Here is a 15386-nt window from a genome sequence, read left to right on the forward strand (position 1 = left end):
ACTGTTGTATTTTTTTAATTATGTATTTATATTTGTATATCAAATTTGGAATAATAAGTGGTGAAACGCAACCACTGTAAGATCAGTAAAATGTTGTTCCAGTCCACCTACATACATTACAATTTCCCTGGGAAATGGCTACCACTTACTTGCTTTGTCCAAACAAAAAGCAACACATCTTTACATTTGATAAGCTTGAACCTGACAATGTTTTGTTCTTAATCAAATTAAAGACCTTACTAAGTACCTTTTCCTCTGGAGGCACCAAGGCAACATTTCCTTGGTCAAGAAAACATATACAACTGATCTACTGTATAGCCTACTGTGAGTGTCATTTCTTTGTTTTTTTATTACTAGTTTAGTTATAATGAGTCTTATTTGTTATATTTCCTTTTTTTTATATTGTCACTTGATTCATTCTGTAATTCATTATTTCTTTAACTTTTTGGTTGCATTTATTCATTTACTTATTTATTGTTAAATAAAAAATGTTACTTTTATTTTATCATTCGCGGGTAAACCGTTTATTTTGAAAGAGCTTCCCGGAAGTCTCGTTGTTCCTTATCGCAGCTTCCCTCAAACCCCCGGACCATCCCCCATCTGGCGGCTCCTTTCAGCGACACATCATCTACGGGCGATACAACGGAGGCCGTCCCTGCTGATGAAGACAATGATTACATTTTAAAAACATTCAAAGAAGCTGGATTATAATTCATTTCTGGTACGTTATTCAGTATATTTCATCACTGCATATCTATTACCAGCAGCTAGCTTAGGTGTGTTGTGCATAAAGTAGCTTCATTTATAGTTCATATTGTTGAATCGTTACAAATGCTATCGTGAAGGAATTGCGTTTTTCAACCAGTGATGCTCTTGCTTAAAGTAAATGAAATCTCATAGCAATAGTTTTCTTAAGAAAAGTCATTGTTTTAGTCCTTTATAGCATCTCTGGTTGCATGGTGTGGACCTGCAGCTGAAGTGAGGGTGACTTGAACACCTGCCAGTCTTGTTTGTGCTGATTTAGAAATAAAAAATCCCTAGGATAAAGGCCTAACAAATGTTAACAATTTGACAGACGATAATGCGTTTAACATCATTTAGTATGAGATGCTGTGCAGAGAATGCAGAGTACCCAGCAGCAGCAGCAGCAGCCTGTGGTGGCTGCAGCACAGGGCAGGAAGGCAGCTCTGAAGTCAAATAAGAAATGAAGAAGATGGTCTCTGGGGAGAGATCCTGTGCTTCCTCCAAGACCAGAACATCTTTGATTTCTCATGAGAGAGCAGCTGGTGGTGGATCAGATCAGAGCTGCTGACCTCACTGTGAGCTCAGGCTGAGAGAGAGCTCTGTCCACGGTTCTGATCTGTGTCGCATCACACAGCAGCTCAGGAGGCTCCAGCAGGGCTCTGCATTTATCATCTGTACAGGTTTATTTCATAACTGTATCACCTAGTACTTTAAACAGAAGTCATTTCATTACACATTGTGTTCTGAATTTCTTAAAGGGACACTCTACTGTTTTCACACAACAAGTTGAGTTTACCTCTCTTTGTAAGAACCACTGCTCAAATATATTTTGTAATATTGTTATATTTTCTGTGGCTCCAGAGAAGCTGTGTCAGGGTTGACATATGTATTCAATTGTTTATCTTATTGGAAGCTTATGTACTCAAAGGATTCCCATTGTTGATGGCACTTTTTGTAAGTCACTTTGGATAACAGTGTCAGTTAAATTAATACGGTAGAATATAACAGGAGCAAATATGTCACAAATTGGAGGTGTGGATATTGACGAAGTAGGCATTTTCCTGACAAAAGAGGTTATCGAGTTGAACTTGGGAGAGTGTAGGATCCAGTTTTTGATAAACCTGACATGTACTAGGGAGCGAACTAGTTGATAATCATGAATTCATCGGTAACCATGTTAATAACTGCCTAGTCGCTAAAGTGACCAAGAAAAAATAGCCCAAAAAAGTTGGTCACAGATTCTCAAAAGTGAGCTTTTGATGCCTTCTCTGTTTTATAATGATTGTAAATGTTGCTCATTAGGATGCTACGCTGTCAGTTTGACAAACACTAAATGTAATGTTTTACAATTTATGAGTTACTCAGAAAAATAAGTGTGTTTTTGCTGTCAGCAAGCTGAGTAGAAATCCTCTGCCTCCTACGTGGTTTGTCAATCGCAGAAATGATCTCATCTCTTTTCTGACCATCAAACCATCACCCTGCTAACACAGCCTAAACACAGCTATTAAAGAGGATCATTTGGATGCAGAAAGTGAACACTGTGGGCGAGTAAATCGATTTCCATAAACTTGGGCATATCAATCATTTATAGTTTTCGTATCTAGTAGAAATAAACATATATTTTATCTACAGAAAGTGTTGTCTTTTATAGAGATACAAATAGCTGAGATGAGTTGAAGAAAGAGGCATAACGGCCCGTCCACACGGCGGCGTGCGTTGAAGCTTCAACGCTTCTGCCCATTCACTTTGAATGAGGTGACGTCACCTTTTGCCGAACTGCATTGTGGTTCCATCGCTTCGCGTTGCTCGCTTCAAAAGTAGAGCAATGTTCTACTTTTGAAGCTTTGACGGAAGTGTCAGCCAATCAAATCATATGCCAGTACAAGCTCTAGCCAATCAAACCGCGTCCTTGTGTGTCCGGGGCGGGAGATTAATGTGATTGGTTGTTGGTCGAGTTTCAGACACGCCCACCGGCAAGCTTCAACGCACGCCGCCGTGTGGACGCTGCGTAAGTGGATTTGTCTTACAAATGTTAGAGTGCTTTTTTTTGAGTGAGTGTCTAATAGGATTAATTCATGTGACAAATGAGGGGCATTTATTTGATTTGCGTACCCCGGTTAACCTCCTCTCTTTTTTTGTTGAAGCAATGACAGATGAGCCGTCATTGCTAATGTAATTAATTAGCTAACCCCTAAGTCTTTCTTTTCTTTTTTTCCTGTATAAATAATTATAGATTTGAGTATGTTATTCCCAGTGGGCTTTGACACAACTGTTAGCTTCCTTTTTTCCATTTGCATTTACAAGCTCGGCATGTCACATCTGGTGCTCACGAGCCTGCCGTTAGTTGATTGAAAGCAATTTAACTTATTATTTTCCCTTTGCCTTTGTAACTAAGAATATGGCTTCAGACATCCTAAGCCTTTCCATCAACGGTATGTCTGGGTTTTGGATCAATGCAATTCAAAGGTAATTATAATTTCCTCTGAGAATATTCGCAAAACAATCGTTTGAAATAGTTTCAAAGTTGCCCAATGACTGAGCAAGGCATTTTTCAAAGCCACTGTATGTCACAGCTATAATCAATAATCTCCACCTATGAATGGAAGGATCCTCGTTGCTCCTGCTCCACCAGGTTTTGAGAGTGGACGGTGGGAGAGCTCTGTGTGGTATGAACGGTCCGGTAACTGGAGCCTGAGATAGGATCCTCACAGGGGATCATGGGGGAAAGACAGGCTACATTTCCTTCAAGTCCCGGGGCTTTGCAAGGTCAGAGCTGTCATTACTTACCCAGGCGTAGAAATATATACTGTGTTGTAAAACTTGAAATAACGATTGCATAAGTTGTCCTAGCTTGGCCCATAATAAATGTCATTTATCGTTGTGTGTTTTATGAAAGATGGATGGCAGCTCTGTGATGGAAATCGAAAATCCAGTATGAACCTGATTCTATGTATTAACAGACATTTAGCTTGTGTATGACGTAAGCTACTTCTATGAGTTGAACTTACTGCTGGATATTCATATATGAATGGGCCCTCTTCTGTTTCTTCATCATCTTATACATTTTGATACTGTAGTACTGCATCTAACACTTTATTGTACCTTTGGTTAATCTGTTGGGTATTTTATTCATAAATTATTTTGTCATTAAATTATATAGGATAGGAAAGATTAGGAACATTATACAAAGTGTAAATCTGAATATCCGTGAACCTCACATTGCTTGTATCACCCAACCAATAGTCCAAAACCTTAATTTAAATTATTATTGTAAGTTGTTTTAGTCATTGCATTCACAGTTTGTCAAAATTATTAACTTAGCTATTTAGTTTATAAAGAAAGTAGTGTCCATGTCATGTAGCCTAAACTATCACAATACTGCGATGAGTTGCATTTTATTCAAGGTTCAAGTTCAAGGTTCTTTATTGTCAATCTGACATAGCTACAGAGTAATTATGCAGTTGAAAATCTTATGTCACAGGCTTCTCCAACAATGCAACATAATAACATAACATAATAACAATAAGAGCATGAGCAATACAAAAATAATAATAGTTATAAAAATGAAATAAAGTTATGATGTGGAATAGTGCAGTATGAGTCTATATACAAGTTATTGGAATGATATATATATATTAGGTATTAGATACATACTACTGAGTAGCAGTTGAATGTTTGAAGTTGTTTCAACAGTTCAATTTTTTAACAGTCTCACTGCCCGCGGGAAGAAACTGTCTCCGAATCTCCTTGTCCTTGCCAGGATGCTGCGGTAACGTCTGCCAGACGGCAACAGAAAGAACAGTTTGTGGCTGGGGTGATGGGGGTCTTTGATAATCCGTAGTGATTTCTTCCTGAGCCGCTGGGAGTAAAGGTCCTCCATGGATGGCAGCTCCGTCCTGGTGATGTGCTGTGCAGTTTTCACCACCCTCTGTAAAGCCTTACGATCGAGGTCGGTGCAGCTGCCGTACCAGGCCGTCATTCTGCCAGTCAGGATACTCTCTATCGTGCACCTGTAGAAGTTGCAGAGTATCCTGGAATCCATTTTGAACCTCCTCCACCTGCGGAGGAAGAAGAGCCGCTGTCGAGCTTTCTTGGTGATGGTGGTGGTGTGAAGAGACCATGTCAGGTCCTCAGTGATGTGGACCCCAAGGAACCTGAAGCTTTTGACTCTCCACCGTAGTCCCATTGATGGCGATGGGGGCGTGTCCCTCTCCCTGCTGCTTCCTGTAGTCCACAATCAGCTCCTTTGTTTTGCTGATGTTGAGATGGAGGTTGTTCTCCTGGCACCAAGATGTCAGGTTTTCGACCTCCTCTCTGTACGCCGTCTCGTCATCGTCTGTGATCTGGCCGATGACGGTCGTGTCATCAGCAAACTTCACGATGGTGTTGGAGCTGTGTGTGGCCACGCAGTCGTGGGTGAACAGGGAGTAGAGGAGAGGGCTGAGCACGCAGCCTTGAGGGGCACCGGTGTTGAGAATCAGGGTGGAGGATGTGATATTTCCCACCCGCACTGCACTTCATTATGATGGAGGTGAGTGCTACTGGGCGGTAGTCGTTGGGGCAGGTGATGATTGTCTTTTTGGGGACAGGAATGATGGTGGAGTGTTTAAAACATGTGGGGACTACAGACTGCAGCAGGGACCTGTTGAAGATGTCTGTGAACACCTCTGCCAGCTGAACTGCACACACCCTGAGAACACGGCCAGGGATGCCATCAGGTCCAGGAGCCTTGTGTGGGTTAACCCTTTTAAAGGATTTACACACATCTGCCCTATTTAAAACAAAAGGGCAGTGTAGCTCCTGGTCCCTCTGTACCTCCACAGCCTGGCTGCTCTCAAAGCGTGCAAAAAAACTGTTTAGCTCATCTGGGAGAGATGCGCACGCAGACACTCCCGCAGCACCCCCCGCTGCTCCTTTGTAGTCAGTCATTGTCCTTAGTCCCGTCCACATATTCCTAGTGTTACAGCCTTTGAAGTCAGATTCCACCTTGTCTTTGTACTGTCTCTTTGCATTTTTAATTGCTCTCCGGAGATCATACCTAGACTTCCTGTACTCCTCCAAATCTCCCGCTGTGTGCGCGAGAGTGCGCGCTTTCAGTTTGCCGCGCACCTCACCGTTTACCCAGGGCTTTTGATTTGGGAATGTCCGATTGGAGAGGAGCACATAGACGATGCGGCCATCTTCACCGGCGCATCACGTGCTTAGTTTACTGATCACTGACATGAAAGTTTTGGAGGTTTTTATTATTTAAAAAACTTAAATGATTAATATATAATGGAGTAAAGTGCTGTTGTTCACTATTTCACACAGCATTTGTCTATGTTGGCAACTGTGTTGGTTAGAAGTTCTCAAAAAGATTCAGTTTTCACTCTACTGTTTCTTTATCTGTTTGAGGTGTTTGGCAGCATCTTTCCAGACGCTGACTATACATCTCCCGTTGTGTCTATACTGTCTGACTCTGCTGCACGGAGCCTGGTGCTGAATCAGCAGAAAACCAGCAGGCTGCACAGTGCAGATCAGCAGCTTCATGCAGCTCTTATATCCAGAGCTGCATCCACTCTGCCCGGGGAAGTCACTCTCACGATGTAAACAATATATTCCCTTGTAAAATAGAAAGTAATAATGGATGGATGAACGACCAAAAACGGTTGATTGTTTGAAGTCATATCTCAAACAAAAAGTTGCAATGTTATTTAGTTTCAGGTAGGGCTGTGCAATTAATCGTATTTTTATCTCGATTACGATTTTGGCTTGCAACGATTACAAAAACAACGTAATCGAAATAAAACGATTATTATTTTTATAAAAAAAAAAAAATGTAATTATTATTTTTTTAAATATTTTTTTTTATTGGTTTTTCAGTTGAATTATACTTTAAGTTCAGGGTAATCAACTGTTAAAAACATACTGTTCCAATTTTATTTTACAATAAATTGATGTTTTCAAAGTAAATGGATAATCGTTTTTAATAATCGTGATATCAATTATTGACCAAAATAATCGTGATTATGATTTTTGCCATAATCGCACAGCCCTAGTTTCAGGTTCCTTCTTGTGAGGATTTTCTGCTTTTCTGCGTCTTTTGGGAACTTTGGGATTTGGATTGTTGATTTAACAACAAGCATTTCTGAATAATTATGTGACATCTAACTATATAAATAGTCAATACATCGATAAGTTGATCTGCACAACATAATTAGCAACTATATTGATAATCTGTTAATTGTTTAAATAATTTACAAGCTAAAAGGCCAAATTGAGTTTGTCTCAGCTGCCCCGAAATTAAATATGCTGGGCTATTCTTTCTCTTCTATATAACATCGTTTTTGGTGTCTTACTTGACAAAATAAGACATTTAATTGGGCCTGAATATATTGAATACTGTTATGCACATTTTCTCTTTATTTACAAAACAATAAATCGATTAATACAAAATGTAATCTACATATTAATCAATGTTAGAAATAGTCATCAGTGCCAGCCCTCGATAAGGATCATATAGGTTCCTAACCTGAGGGTTAATGGCCTCAAGCCGCCCCAAGATACATCTAAAGGATCAAGAGACAAATAAATACCAAATTATATTTACTTTTTCTGACTTTACTCCTTGAAAACAAACTATTTTATAAGGAATAATCTGTATTTGTTTAAAGGTGGGGTATGTCATTTATTTCAGAAACACTTGTTATATTCCATGGAATGCTCTTAACATCCCGATAGCAATGAATATATTAAATGCTTTGACAATAAATACATACAAAAATGTCATCTGTGGAAGCCGTAGGCAGTAAAAAGCACGACCAATCATTTTAGCCGGCCCGGCTAAAATAACTGGATGGCCTACCTGCCTGTCAACCTTCCATCTGTGCACAAACTTATCTCGTGCCCTCATTGGTCATGTGCATGTTCGTGTGTGTTGGAGGAGGGGCTCTGTAAGGAAGTCTGAAGGAAGAGGCAGATTTTTTTCGGCTGTGTACAGTTTCAAATTCTAGCGCACTCGAGCTGGTTTCTCCAAAATTACATACCCCACCTTTAACTGCTCACCACTACACTAATGCTCTAAGCTGAAGTTTCATCTTGCTTCAATGTGTCACAAAAGGCTTATAACAATTGTTGCATGACTGTAGGACTGCTTTCAGGGCTAGTTTGATGTGTCATCCGTGTTTCTCTACTCATGAGACTCTCAAAGAGTAAGTGCTGTGGGATAAGTATGCATCATGTGATGTGCATGCTTTCCCAAGCGCCTAATAATGAATCCCTTTGTATCTCTGGGGCTTCTCAGCTGTGGAGGGTACTTTACAAAAGCATCTCACAGCTTAAGAGGAACAAGAAGAGGCTATTAGAGGCTGCTGGCTGCAGGTTCGCCTCGCTCCTCTGAGGCTCCAGCACGTCAGATTTATAGTGTATAGTGTCCCACTGTATAGTGTCGGTGAAGTGCTTCGGACCCACAGGATCAGGAAGCGAGAAGTGCTTGTTGTTACCATGGCGACTGGTTTTGTGAAAGATGGCGTCTGTAAGTGCATGTTTGAAGAAGGGCTGCAACTCACTGTTGTCATTATTAAATAATATACCGATTTATTTCTTAATTAATGTACTGGCCATGTGGTCCCTAAAATGTCAGATAATAGTGAAAAAGGCTTGTTACAATTTCATAAACAACAACTTTGGTTTTAAGAAGTTATTAATTTATTTTGTTTTCCCTTTATTTGTCTTTATTTATTTTTTCATATCATATAAAGAACAGCAGCAAATACCCATAGAGGAAGTTTAAATTAAAGGTTATTTCATGTAATCAAAATCATGGTTTTGAATTCATTTTAGGTTGGCGGAGTAATCATTTAATAATTTCATCTCAACATATTTCCATATCTCATCACTGATGTTTCCTCTCAGAAGATCTCACTTCCATCCCCCAGAATAGTTCCCATTCATGACAACCACAACAGAGGCTTTTTGTGTGTGGGTGAGTACGTCTGTGTGTGTGTTTAGCTCTCATAGCTTGTAGCACCTGCACTTTGAATGAGTCTCTTCCGTCTTCCTGCCCAGTAGCAGCCTCAGCGTGTGCACTCTTTGAATGCAAAAGCTTAACCAGGGGCTTCAATCAAAAATGTTGATTGAGTGAATCTCATTGGATTTTCATGAATTCATTGGAATGAGATGTTGTGCAGGTTGAGCAACAAAAGTTAGATTAAGATTAGATTATTTCAGGCAGACAACTCACGTTTAATATGTTTATTAACAGCAGTATAGTTTGAGTTTGACGTCTCCTGCCTCATTACTCCCTGGAAATGTTTTACATAGAACATTGAGTCGTGATGATTAAATAACAATTCCCCGGTGCATACAGGTGGATGCTGGGGTGGTCAGGGGGCAGAAAAGTAGCAGTGTTGCAGAAAATAGGAAAATATGTTTGGTTGGTTGTATGAGAGGGTAAGGCTTGTCACGTTTATGTGCGTCATTGGTGCTGGAGTTGACTGCCTGAACCAGCTTTCAGGCTTCACTCCATTATTAAACTTCGTGTAAAGGCTCGGACACACCAAGCCGATTTTGGCCGTCGTGTCTTTTCAGCCGTGCCGACACCTTTTCGGCCGAAAACCCACGGATTCAACATGTCGAATCGGTGGGCAGTCGGCCAAAGGCTGTCGGCAAAATAAATCACTCTGATTGGCTGTTCAGCTAGCAAATCAGTGCATGAGAAGCGAAACGGAAGTGAGGGACCCAAACAAACTATTAAGAAGGCAAATCTGAGATTTCATTTAACTCCAGTCTCCAGCTCTCGACACAGGTTCGGGAAAGCCCCATGAGCTTCTCGCTGTAGAGTGAAAATGGAACGCACACGCTATTTGTTGTTTGTTTATATCACGCAGTCTGTTCTTCTTCTCTCTGTTATCACGCAGTCTGTCTTCCGGTTGTTGCCTCTTTTGAATGATGAATACACACTGCCGCCGCCTGCTGGTAAGGAGAGTTAGTCAGGAGACATTAGTTTACCTTACCATAAAAGCTGAGAGCAGGAAGACACAGCTGGCTCTGTCCAACATATTTTAAAGAAATGTGATTACCAGCACCTACAAAGCTCATTATTTGAAACGTTATATCTTGTTAACATTACAAAATTATGTTATTTTTTCCGACATAATTTAGTTAGAGGTGTTGCTACGCTGCAGAGAAACGGCAAAAATGAACTAATTGAATAAATGCTAATAATACAGATCATTTAAATAATATTTTAATCTTCAATGGGGGGGGGGGGGACTCATTGAGTCACGACCTCTTGATGTTTGCTGTTGTCAAACCACAGGACAGAAACAGTCTCAATTATGAGATTGTCTTTTATAAGACCAGGCCTGCTGTCCTGTTGGATCTTCTGCTGCCAGCACAGAGGTCGTATATTACTTCCTGCATTAATGGGATGGAACACCAGGGTCAAATGGAGTGAGCCCCACGGGGACAACATGATTAGATGATACACAGATGGCACAACGAATGGGGGAACGAACATCTGCCTGTGTGTGTGGGGTTTGAAATCTGGCTTCATCTGAGCCTTTCATGGCTACAAGTATTTCAGGCAAGTTTTGATCCTCTGCTGTGTGCAGATGTTTTACCTGCTTCAGTGGGAAGCTGTCTATTATCATAGGACACTCGTTCCTTTTATTCCAAAACAGCTTTGTCTAATTGTGTAGAAGCATTTCCTCCAAGGATAATTTCCATTCATTTTGGGAGTATAAAGTGCTGCAGTGCTTACATATTTTTGTAGGTTGACAGAAATGAGCTTTGCAAGCGATCCCTTGACAAAAAGTGAATGGATTTTCCATTAGATTTCGGAATATGGCAGATAAAAAAGGCTCTGTGGCAAACACATGTTTATTATACTCACACATTTTGTTCTTCAGGAACATTTCCACATATTAACACCACTTTATGATTTTTGATGCATAAATGCAATGCCAAATGCTAACGTTAGGCTACAAACAAACTATGTCACCACCGCTAAGCTAAAGGCGGCTAACGTTTGGCGTGATGACGTTTAGTAGTCTCATTAAGTCACTTGTTAGCAACCGCTGTATGTACAACATATAAAATCTTTGGACAATTACAAGTGGGGTATTTACTAGGGATGGGAATTTGAAAGCAAATGTATATTCGAATATTCGACCCCCAAAAAAACGGTTAACCGATTAACCGAAATGTACATATCCTATAAAAAAAAAAGAATTGGGAAAAATGTTGACAATTTTTTTTTCAAATAAGTATAGAAACCAAGTATTGAACTGGTGATCACAGTTTGAACAGTTGACAGCTATAGGCTTACAGCTTATACCTATAACTTGGTTTTTAAATGAAAGAGGGATCATACACGAACAACATAACCGGTTATGGTAACATAACCCTATTACAACAGAGATCAACAACCTATTACAGGGCCTATGCACAGAATGCAGCTATTCAATACTCATTCTTGTTTAAGAATATGAGCATGTCTACATGCTCAGGGGAGAGGCGGGTGCGGAGACGATTCACTATCAGGCCAGCTGTAGAGAAGACCCTCTCAGCTGGAATTTGGGCATAAGATGAGGTTTGAGTCTGCGTGATCTGCGTGTAGGGAGGGGCAGCAGCCATATCATTAGCTAGAACTAGCTAGATCTGATGGATTTGGACATAAACGTGAGTGAAGTATAACCGGACGCGAGAGAGAGAGATCAGCACCTGCAGCTCTGCCCGCTGTGAGGGACCGGTGAGCGGAGGAAAACACACCTTTAGACCTAACACATTTAGCTATGGCACTGTCGTATACATCGAATTATACCATTTGATCATATGTAATCAACTTAGGCACCCCTCCCAAAAAAAAAAATAATTACAGTAAAGATATTCATATTCGAATACCTGAATAATTTCGAATATTCGATTAATCGTTCCCATCCCTAGTATTTACTGACATATTTCATGTTGTATAGCAAAACCTTAACATTTCTTCATCTTGTTTTGACCACAGACCAGAGTTCCCGTTAGAATATTTTTTGCCGGTCAAAATGTCCGTTAAAGTTTAAATCTTCCGGACAAAATTAGAAAAGTGCCGGTCAAAGGTCTTCTTTGTTATTTATTGAGCTTTAACACAAATTGATATGATTCGATATTAAACAAACTAATTATAGTAGATCAACTACATTATTCAAAAGTGTACAGTAACTTACAATAACACGGGAATAACGGAGCGTTCTCTCCTTCTCCTGACAGCCCGTCAGTATCATGCAGCTCGCGGATCCAGTATGAGTGACCCGACAGTAAAACTAAACATATCTATAACTAGTTTAGGTAGTTTGAGAGGTAATTCAAATAGCTACGTGTGATATTCTAACCTGAAGTGTGTGTTTTGCTCTGCTCGCCGCTGCAGGTGATCATGCAGAGCTGCGTGTCGACTCGTCAGCAGCAGCTGATCTCTCTCTCCCGTCAAATTAGACTTTACTCGCATTTATGTCCATATCGATCAGATCTAGCTAGTTCTAGCTAATGATATGACTACCTGCTTATTAAAAGACACCTAAACAATAAGCGTCGCTATGCAACTGGGTGAGGCCACAAAGTATAGCGCAGCATTATGTATTTGTTTACATGCCCATCGGAACCCCGAGGCATTACCAACAGATCAACGCACAATCAACCCATACAGGACATCTCTTTCTCCACATTAAGTGTTAGACATTATAATTGACTATTCTTGTCTGTCACATACTATTCTTGTCTGTCACATAAGTGGCGCAACTGATGCGGTATTGCGCTAAGGGGAAATTATTTTGACTGGAGAGATTTAGATTTGCCGGTCTTCAGTATATTTTACCGGTCATAGTCCGGTAATTACCGGCTAACGGGAACTCTGCCACAGACCTTATTTAATTAATCTTGAGATGAGGGAACCTCAAGTAGTAAAATACTAGACTCATTCCTATCAAGGCATCTTTATTTAACTAGAGAATGCAATTCCTGAAGAAATTGCTAGTGGGAATGCTTTATGCTGAAAAGCTGACACTGAATTGCTATGCTGAAATGTAATGTGTAAGAAGAAAGTGAAGAATTTAGATTGAAATGATACATGAACAATGGGGGCTTGAATGTGTGATGAGAGAATAAAAGAAAGTAAAAAGGCTTGGAAAAGCAGCAGAATATTTGAACTGCAAACTTTTCAACTAACTTGATGGCGAATGATCTGTCGCCATGGCAACGGCATTTGATGACACCCCATAATACGCTTAGATGCGTTGATGGCTGCATCGTTACCAAACCTGTGAAGTTTTGGGCCATTTCGAGCATTTGAACTGAAGTTGTGAGAAAACCGTGTTTCATAGTGAGCATTGTGTTGCCAAGGCAACGGCCTTGAAGAAATCTTAAAACTGTCAAATAGATGTCTTCACAGCTGGACTGTTAGCACACATGTGAAGTTTGAGCACTTTTTGACCAAGCAATATCGTGTTTTACGGCGAGGGATGCGTTGCCATGGCAACAGCTTTTGAGGAAAACTCACTAATGGCACATAGACATGTTGAAGGCTGGACCATTAACCATTATCTGAAGTCTGCTGCTCTGAGCATGTCAGTTGGAGTTATGACATCATCGTGTTCCATGACACAGGTGTTTATATTTGAGCTAACGACGTGTCCAGAGATCAAAGGTTTCCATGGTGATGTGCAGTAATCTGTGAGAGGAGAGCATTTGCATTGTTCTGAATGAGAGATAAACCTCTTACATGTGAACGTTTTGTTGAAGAACCATAACAGATATCGGTGAAATTTCAATGCGTGAAGCATGTCAAGGAACTTGAGCATCTGAAGTGTACTTTTTGTGTACTTTCGGGTAGGGATGTCCCGATCACCTTTTTTTGCTCCCGATCCGATTCCGATCATTTGATTTTGACAATCTGCCGATACCGATTTTTCCCGATCCGATCTTTATGCAATGCATTAAGAGAAAAAAAAGGAGAAAAGCATTCAAGTTGTCCCTTAAACCCCACGTTCTCCACCACAGATAACGGCTGGTCATCCAACGCGATGAATTCAGCTATCTTGGCTGTTATTTTTTTGGCCTTTTCACTGTTCTGGGGCAGTTTCTCTTTCCTTTTAAAAGTCTCTGAAAGTGTTGGTTGTTTCAGTGCCGTTACCTGAGTGGCCGCTGTGTACTCGTTGTGTTGTTGTTGGTGTTTGTTTCTCAGGTGGCGTATTAGATTGGTCTGTTCTTTCCACCACGCGGAACCTCCGCCTTGCAAACATTGCATCTGGCTGTTACACTGCCTTCGCTTTCAATTTTATAATACTTCCAAACTCCTGACATTTTCTCTGTCCCGACTCCCGAGTCACCAGCTGAACGTAGCCTCTTGTTAGCTTACTGCTACTATTAGACACTGCGCCCTGCCCACTCTGTTGCCAGATTTGAGAGAAATAAGCAACCATGTCTATGAAAACAAGCCCAAAAGAAGCAACACATACATGATGTTGTGTAATTTTAAACCAAAACTAAGGCCTCAGGATGACTTTAAGACGTGAACATGGTCATTTTTGTTTTGTAACATTAAATAAAATAAGAAAAATATTTTATAAAAAAAAAAAAAAAAAAATTCCGATCCCCGATTTTTTTCTCCCGATTCCGATCTTTTGAAAATCACGTGATCGGCTCCGATCCCCGATCACGTGATCGGATCCGGACATCTCTACTTTCGGGTTAATAATGTGGCCTTTTTGGCAGATTAACTAAAGGTGTGCGGCTAATGCTGTGAGTAAAGATCAGCTTCAATTTACAAAGTTCTTGTCACTTCATGCCCTCAAGAGGCATTTTGTTTAATTATTTTGCTTCATTATTTTTCATTTTTCAAGCTACGAGATGTTTTCCTACGTTTGTCAAGACAAATTATGTCTCAGGAGTGTAGGGTTTGGGAATTATGGCAGGTTTAAAAAAAAATATGAAGGCGAATTTCAAGCTGTCCTCCACTCTAGCTGTGACATCACGCACCTTAACGAGCTGCTCAATACACACTAAATTTAAAATCTGAAGAAGGCCTCTTTACCAAGGTCTGAACAATGTTTAATATTTCTAAAAGTATGAATTAGATTTAAAAGTTGTTTAACACGAATAATGTCAGAAAAATGTGTAACATTTTAAAGTTGGAATGAGGTTTCTAAGTGAAAGTATGAAGGAGCAGTTAGCAGTTGAAGTTGCATGAAGATTGTTGAAGTCTGAAGAGTTTCTCCATTGACTTCCATGTTAAAAATGTAATGTATTATGGGATGTATCTCTGGAATTATGAAAGTTATGAATGATAAAAGACAAGTAATAGCCATCGATTCCCGACCGAGCTGAACGTTTTGATGTTTGAACGGAGTTTCTGCGATGTTCAATGTGGGAGAAGAAGTAGCGCAAAATAACCCGGCGGAATAATAAAGAATTTCGTGTGAAGCATAACAGATAGTTGGAATGCTGTGTCAGCATTCCCACTAAAGTATTGCCCAACCTCAGACAAGTCTCCCCTTCAAATGAAGGAGACTCAGACTATTCATCGTTCATACTTGTTGTACATCAGCAAATCTGTATCGATTAAAGAGACGCAGCTGTTTCCCCGATGTTGACTCATCCCTGCCTGTCCTTCACAGAACAAACGT

At 40.2% G+C, this 15386-nt stretch overlaps 1 protein-coding gene across 1 annotated transcript in view; it reads left to right on the forward strand.

The window, feature by feature from the left end:
• The first annotated feature begins 594 nt into the window (after positions 1-594).
• Positions 595-15386, forward strand: part of pacsin1b (protein kinase C and casein kinase substrate in neurons 1b) — a 32819-nt gene continuing 18027 nt past the window's right edge. The window contains exon 1 of the mRNA XM_034139517.1: positions 595-721. The gene's annotated coding sequence lies outside the window, so the exon portion shown is untranslated. The remainder of the gene's footprint in view (positions 722-15386) is intronic.

Source organism: Trematomus bernacchii, unplaced genomic scaffold (assembly GCF_902827165.1).
Source record: "Trematomus bernacchii unplaced genomic scaffold, fTreBer1.1, whole genome shotgun sequence".
NCBI lineage: Eukaryota > Metazoa > Chordata > Actinopteri > Perciformes > Nototheniidae > Trematomus > Trematomus bernacchii.